General features: G+C 61.7%; 1 long non-coding RNA gene across 1 annotated transcript; it reads left to right on the top strand.

Moving 5' to 3' along the window:
- The first annotated feature begins 726 nt into the window (after positions 1-726).
- LOC115501480 lies at positions 727-2,818 on the top strand. Its single transcript, XR_003964799.1, has 2 exons — positions 727-968; positions 1,090-2,818. It is a non-coding gene; the product is annotated as an uncharacterized LOC115501480 (long non-coding RNA).
- Positions 2,819-7,423: the final 4,605 nt, after the last annotated feature.

Raw genomic sequence — 7,423 nt, forward strand, 5'->3', positions numbered from 1 at the left:
TGGGGTGCCCTCCTTTTTAGCTCTGGGCAGACCTTTTTGGGGAAAGTGGCCCTCCGCGCACATTTAGGAGGAGCCCCAAGGGTCCGATGTGCGGGCCGGCCCTTTGCAGCCCCGCTGGCCCCTGACGAGAGAGGCCCTCGGACTCTCAGGACGTACGGGCACCAGGGCCCTCACGGTGCCAGGCCCCCTCCTGAGGGCGTCCCTCGCGCTTGCTCACCAGGAACCCCTGCGGTGGGGGGGGGGTGGCGGCGGGGGGGGGGGGGTGGCGGGGCCCGTCACTGGCTCTCCCTGCAGACAAGGAAACGGGCACAGAGGGGTTGAGTGGCCTCACCCAGGGCACGCAGCACCCGGCCACACAGAGGGTGGTGTGGCACCCATCACACCCGGCCCTGGCGTTAGCCCAGCAAAGCAAGGCAGAGGCACTGGAGCCCAGTTCTCAGTCTTCGTTTCTCCGACATTGCAACTGTCCATGTAGTTCCCCAGCCCAGGGCCTCTCTTCTTCTTCTTTTTCTTTACTGTTTGTTTATTTTTGAGAGAGAGAGAGAGAGAGAGAGAGAGCGAGCGAGCATGAGCAGGGGAGGGGCAGAGACAGAGGAAGACACAGAATCCGAAGCAGGCTCCAGGCTCTGAGCCGTCAGCACGGGGCCCGACGCGGGGCTCGAACTCGTGAACCGTGAGACCGTGCCCTGACCGGAAGCTGAATGCTTAACCGGAAGCTGAATGCTTAACCAGCTGAGCCCCCCGGGCACCCCCACCAGGCTTCCCTTCTTACGAACGTACAGATGCTTTACAGGCTGGGTCATGTGAGCCCCAGGCGCCCCACCCTCTTCCTGAAAGGACCTTTTCCTGCCAGCTCCTTCCAGGGTCGTGCCTGACGCAGCAGCTTCGGGAGGCCCTGCTGGCCGTGCCACCCAGGGCCTCACCCCCAAGCAGGCACCGCACCAGCGGCCCGGCCCCAGAGCCTCCAGGTAAGCAGGTCCGTGCGCCACGGTCTCTGCGTTTCCAATTCCCAGCACTGCTTCCGGGCGGGGGGTGGGGGGTCCCGGGGCCACGCCGAGAAGGCAAGCCTACCCTGGTTGTGGCCACCAGGTGTTGCCAGGAGCTGAGCCCACGGCCCAGACCCACCCCAGCGCATCACGTGACCAATGTGTGGCCTGCTCGGATTGGCCAGCCTCGGCCGTGCACCTGCCCCACCTGCATGACACCCTGAAGTTGAAGCCTGAGCAGAGGGGCCGGTGCTGGGAGGTGTCCCCCGGGCCTCACTTTGTAACCAGAAGGAGAGGTGTGTGTGTGTCTCAGCCCCTTCCAGGCAGGCAAGACCCACACTGTCTGAGAGCCTCCCTTCCACTCCGCGCGGGGGGCCCTTGGTGGCGGAGTGAGGACTGGCGAGGGCCTGGGCGTCACCCTTGCCTGCATGAGGTCCCGGGCTGTGAGAACGTGGGCCTGTGGCTTGGGGCCTGTCACAGCACAGCTGGGGCTGGAGGGAGAGCGTCCACTCCCAAGCAAGGTCACCGGCTGCCAGTCCAAAGTCCCAGAGCTGAGGGGACTCAGTTCCCAGGGGACCCCCACTTGCAGCTGAGGCTGGTTGCACCTACGGGGGCCTCGCCACCTTTCCTGCTTCCTGTCCCACACCGGTTAGTGTGAGGTCACCCTGGGGGCACCCAAGGTATGTGCACGTCCACAGACAGCGTGACAAGCACCTGTGACGTCTACTCAGGCGAGGCCCTGTCCGGGGCTGGAGGCGGAAGGAGCTCTTATGTTGGGGGTCGGGGCTCCCCACGGTTGCAGACACGCTGGGATGCCTAACGAGGCTGCACGCCAGCGTGAGGGCGCTGGCCGGTGTCGGCCCGGAGCCATTGGGACGGGGCTGCTGTCACCCACGATGGCCGATGCGGCAGGGAGAGGGGACCGCTGACTTGGCTCTCAGGGCCCGAGTCCAGTCCCAGCTTCGGCACCGCAGGTCTGGTGACAAGGTGGGTCTCAGCGCTTCCTACTTCGGAGCCGGGAGCCCGGCTCAAGTCGGGGAGCAGGTATCTCTCTCCGCCTTCCAGGAATCCTGTGAATGTGTTCTGTCCGCTGGGCACTGGGGCTGTAGAGGGCCGTGGAGATCTCCTCCGGGGAGACCCGGAGAGGGGGCGGCTTGGGCCGGCCTCTTGTCCTCACTGTACCTTCCGGAAGTAGAGCAGAGAGCCCCAGGGAGGAAGGCTGAGAGGTTCCTGCCCACCGGGGACAGGGGCCGAGCAGGACGTGGTCAGAAGCCATTCCCCGGCCCTCACACCCCCTCTCCCCTCTTCACTCCTGGGCCAGGACGGGGGCTCCGGTAGACACAGAGACCGAGCAGTGTCACTCTGAGAGACACTCATGGGAGGAAAGGCCCAGAGATCAGAGAGGCCTCCACAGCGCCAAGCCTCCAGCCCCAGAGCGAGGCCAGGCCTCCCAGGATGGAGCCATGGGGAGGCCGAGAAGGGACAGAAGAGGGGGACTGGAGGGGAGAGCTGGCGTCCCCGTGTGTGCCGCGGACCTGCCAGGCGGCCTCCCGGACATCAGGCACACCTGAGGCCTGGGCCCCGGGAGCTGTGTTTCTGTCTGGTCCCCAGAACTGGCCCGTGTCCCAGAGTGGAAGGCTGGCCGGACAGAGCCTGGGGTCCCAGGGAAGGAAGAGCAGGGGCTAAAGTGGGTAAGTGAGCAGAGCTCCAGGAAAGTCCCAGTTGGAAAAATTACTCGTAAGTGCTCAGGAAGCATTAGAACATAGAGACTGCTAACGAGCCCTATTGAGATTAAATCAGGAGCCCGATAAACATTGTCATCTGGTTGCAAAGGGCAAAGGCTCTCCTTACCATGGTTCTCCTGGTGTTGGGGGAGGAAGGGGGTGCCTCACACCCTCCCATCTCTGAAGGGGTCCTGGGAGGCCTGCAGGTGTCTGGGCCAGGGTTCTGGCCCCTGCGGCACCCCTCCAACCCAACAGGCTGAAAGATCCTGGCCCCAGGAACACCCACCTGTCTGAGGGCTGAGAAGTGGGGCCCAGGGCCCCTTACCCACCCCACCCCCATCCCAGAGGCTATCCCACAACGCTTTGGGCCGGGGCTGTTGCCCAAAGTATGACCCCCAAGTTTCTCTAGAAGGGAGGGAAGGGTCTGAGCCCCTGAGGAGGCCACACCTCCACCCCCATCACCTCTCATCCTGTACAAGCGCCCAGACTAAGTGGACTTTGTTTGTCTGGGGGTAAAATCCCCATCTACATACAGGTGTCATCACTGTTACCCTGGCCCTCCCCAGGGGTGCTGCTGGCTGTTCCTGGAGTGAGGAACATGCCTTGGGTCCCACTCTGCCCACCTTGTGCTCAGACCGTATCAGCATCCCCCTTCCTAAGCCTGGGCCTGGCCTTAGGGGTCCCCTTGCAGCCCCCACCCGTTATAGGACGGACCCTGAGCCCTCAGCGTATTCCCAGGGGGTATGTAGGAAGCAAAGTCCCCTGCCCCCTGCGGTGAGAGGGATGGCCTGGTGCTGGGCTGGGGGCAAGACTGCCTCCTCCTACTCTGGGGTCACTGGGTTTGGGACCTCCGTCCTAGAGCATGCAGTCTAGGGGTGCGTTGACTGGGGCGGAGAGCAGGGCAGGGGCAGGGTTGTGCTGAGATCACGTCTGGGGGAAAGTGGTGGCCATCCAGCCTGGCAGTCCCACCCGGGGCCCCCCAGCTCCCTCCCCTTCCCCTGGGAGACCCACAGCACTTGTTTTCCGGAGCAACTGGAGGCCGAGGTCAGCGGGAGGCCAGCGGGGAGAGCCGGCCGGGGGTGCGGATGGGAGGCCCGGCCCCCGTGCCCGGCAGCCCTGGGGCCCCAAGAGGGACGGGGTGGCCCGGCCAGCCCAGGAGCCGCCAAGGGCACACAGAGTGCAGCGCTGGGGCGAGCTGCCAGCAACCCCCCGACAATGTGGTTTCAATCTAATTGTCCCAAAATATTGTTACAACATGAACCACGTGCCATCCACTCACCTGCAACTAATCAGCAGCAAAGCTACCGAATAAATCGGTTCCACACCCGTGGGGCTGGGCAGCCCGGCGCGCGAACCCAGGCACTCAGGCCAAGGCCGCTGCTGCCGGGGCCTGATTCTCGGGGTGGGGGGGGGGGGAGAGTGAGAACGGTCAGGACAGGTGGGGGGCACCCGCAAGGGCTCCTCCTCCTCTGGGACCCCCACCCTCTGGGGGGCAGAGCTGGAAGGGCCAGCCCCTCGCGTCACGGCCCATCCGGGCCTCAGAGGATTGGCCGGGGAGCTGGGGCCACACTGGGGCTGAAGCCGGGTCAGCCAAACCCTGCCCGGGGTCTGAGGGCCCAGGGAGTCCTCAGCGCCCTCTCTCCAGGCTGTTTCAGCCTCAGACTGTGTCCCGCGGGGAATATTCGTCCGCTCACTGCAGTAATAACACACAACCTTCAAAGCCCCCAAGGCTACATGACTTGAGTGATTCCTGCAACACTCAAGTGAGCTATACTGCAGTAATGGGCATCGGGACTCCTTCCCAAGAGCCTGCACGGCCCCCGCGGTGGCCCTAGCGCTTGGCCTTGAGGGCGAACAGTGTGTCTTAGGCAGGAAACATGGCGGAACAGTGGGCTCCCCACATCCGCCCTCAGTTGTTTGAGCCTGACCTGACAGAGATGCTTTTTCCGAAAAAGATCACACTCGAAGGTTCCAGGTGGACTTCTCTTTTCGGGAGGATTGGGGTTACCATTCAACCCACGACACAGAGAGAGCCTCACCTACGACCCACCCTTGAGAGGTCATATTCCATAATCAGGGTGCCATACAGATAAGCGCTTTTCCTACACTACTTTGCACATTTCTGGGATGTAGATGCTACCCTACTTTTTAGTAAGGAAAGTGAGGCTCAGAGATGTTAAGCAGCTGCCCTGAGGCTGCACGGCTTGGGAACAATGGAGTCGATTCAAACAAAGCCTGTGCCCTGCCTACAGCACTCAGTAAAGCCTGAGAAGTGACACTGGAGGCTTTGTTACAGCAGGAGCTGAGTACCAGTTATCGAAATGCCACAGTCACCTCCCGGAGCCACCAGGAGCCCGTGTCTCAGGCTCACACACGGAGACCATTATCCCTCACGCGGGGGGCGATTCTGTGCAGACTCAGTGGCCCAGGAAGGCCGCGGGGTACCCAACAGCAGACAGCTGCCGGTGTTGGAACAAGGGTCTAACTCCAGCTCGCATTCCTGCAGTGGCCCGCAGGCCGGGGGCGGCCCCTGACGGGCCTTCAGGTGGTGGCCGGCTGACAGAGAAGCTATGAGACTGGACAGAGAGGACGACAGCACACCCCAAAACCCTGCTGTGGGGTTCCCGCTGCCCATTCCATGCCCCTATTTGTGCCAGTGGTTTCGCCCTTCCCCATCCATCTTTGAAGCAAAACAAAGTGGACAGGATTGCTTCTTGTCTCCTGTTGAGCTGGGCTCGCCTGTCAGGGAGCCACCAAGGAGGTGGGCTCGGGGCTTTGACCCTCAAGAGGGATGGTGCAGGGAGGAGGAGGCCACCGGGACCCCCTATATGCCTCTCACTGGGCCCTTTCCTTTTTAAATCATTGTTTTATTGGGGCAAAAAATATATAACATATAACCAGCCATCGTGACCGTTTTTAAGTGTAGAACTCAGTGCCTTTGACTGCATTCACAATGTTTGCAACTGTCAGCACTATCGATTTCCAAAATTTTCATCATCCCGAACAGAAACCCGGTCTCCATTAGGCAATAACTCTCCATCCCCCTCCCCCCAGCCCCTGGTAACCTCCACACTACTTTCAGACTGAATTCGCCTGTCCTACACATTTCGTAACAGCGGGTTGGACGTTTGTCCTTTTCCGTCTGGAATCTTCCGCTATACGTGATGCCATCAAGTTCACCCGTGCTATTCCTTCTTTTTTTTTTTTTAATTTAATTTATTCATTTTATATATATATATATACACACATATGAGAGAGAGAGAAAGTGCGAGCCCGAGCAGGGGAGGGGCAGAGAGATAGGAAGACAGAATCCCAAGCAGGCTGTGAGCGGTTAGCACCGAGCCCGATGTGGGGCTCGAGCCTACGAACCAAGAGATCATGACCTGAACCGAAACCAAGAGTCGGACACTTAATCGATTGAGCCACCCAGGCGCCCCACGTCATTCCATCTTAAGGCTGAGCACAGGTCCCTTAATTACATGGATAGGGCACACCGTTCAAGGCCTTGCATTTGGTTCTTTGGGATGCAGACCCAGAAGTAGTGTGGCTGGATCTACGAACCCCCCCCCTCCTCTTTCAACCCATTTTTAGTCTTTGAAAAAAAAAAAGAGGTTCTGTCTCCCTTCCTCTCGTGGACCAGTGGCAAATCTGTGGAGGTGGGAGATGGCCACACAGCCACAGACACAGCCAGGCCGGCGGGGGGGGGGGGGCACCCGCGGGCAGCAGTGTGGACCTGCCTGCCTCTCCGTCTTGGCTCTGACACTCTCCCCTCCACCCCTGCCCAGCCCAGCCCAGTGGTGACTCATCACCCTGTGCCTCGGTTTCCCCATCTGTCGAAGGTGGGTAGAACAGCAGGCCCCTGTTGGGAGGCACTGACTGTGGAGGCAGGCCCGGCACGGAGCCCCGCGTTGGTCGCCAGTCACCAGTGCTTGGTAACGTCAGTCTCATGACACGCAGCCTCCCTCTGGGGAAGATGGGCCACGACAGGCTGGCCCTAGCCCACCCAGACCGGCCCAGGTGTCTCGGGGACTCTGTCAACGCTGTGTCCAGCTCATTTGCCCCCTCTAAACTGTTCCCAAGGGACCCCGGGCAGGGTAGGCCTCCCAGCAGGCTGGGAAGTGGACCTAGCAGCCTGGAGGAGGGGCCCTGGGGAGAGGTGGAGAGCAGAGGGCGCGGACCTCCCCCCTTCCTCCCTGCCTGACCGACTGGGCTCACTCATCTGTCCCTTGTGAAAGAAGGGAGCAGGGCTTCGAGGGCTTCGGGGTTGGCCAGCCGCCCAGGGGAGGAGGCCGGGTGCGTCCCGCGGTTCTGTCCAGCAGGGGGCGCCCTCTGCGTTCCGCCCTCACGCTTGCTTTTCCAGCAGGGCACCAGGGATTGGGTCCTTAGCATAAAGCGCTGGCTCTGGGCCTGGGCCTGGCCAACGGGTGTGCGGCTCCCCTGACCTTCAGAGCCCCGGACAAAACTGGTCATGTGGCCACGCTGGTGTCTCCGAACTGGGGTTCGCAGGGACGGAGGAGGCCACTGGGGTTCTCTGCCTCACCCTGGGCGAGACGAAGAAGCGCTTAGAAGGGGGGGTTTGGAGATGACTGAGCAGCCCACACAAGTGATCTCAGGGGAGGCGTGGGCGTGTGTGGGGCCCATGGGGAGCCTGCTTGGGATGCCCTGGCCTTCATACTGTTCCCAGGGCGGAGGGGACCCCAGCTTCCCAGAGAG

Source organism: Lynx canadensis, chromosome E1 (genome assembly GCF_007474595.2).
Source record: "Lynx canadensis isolate LIC74 chromosome E1, mLynCan4.pri.v2, whole genome shotgun sequence".
Lineage (NCBI taxonomy): Eukaryota > Metazoa > Chordata > Mammalia > Carnivora > Felidae > Lynx > Lynx canadensis.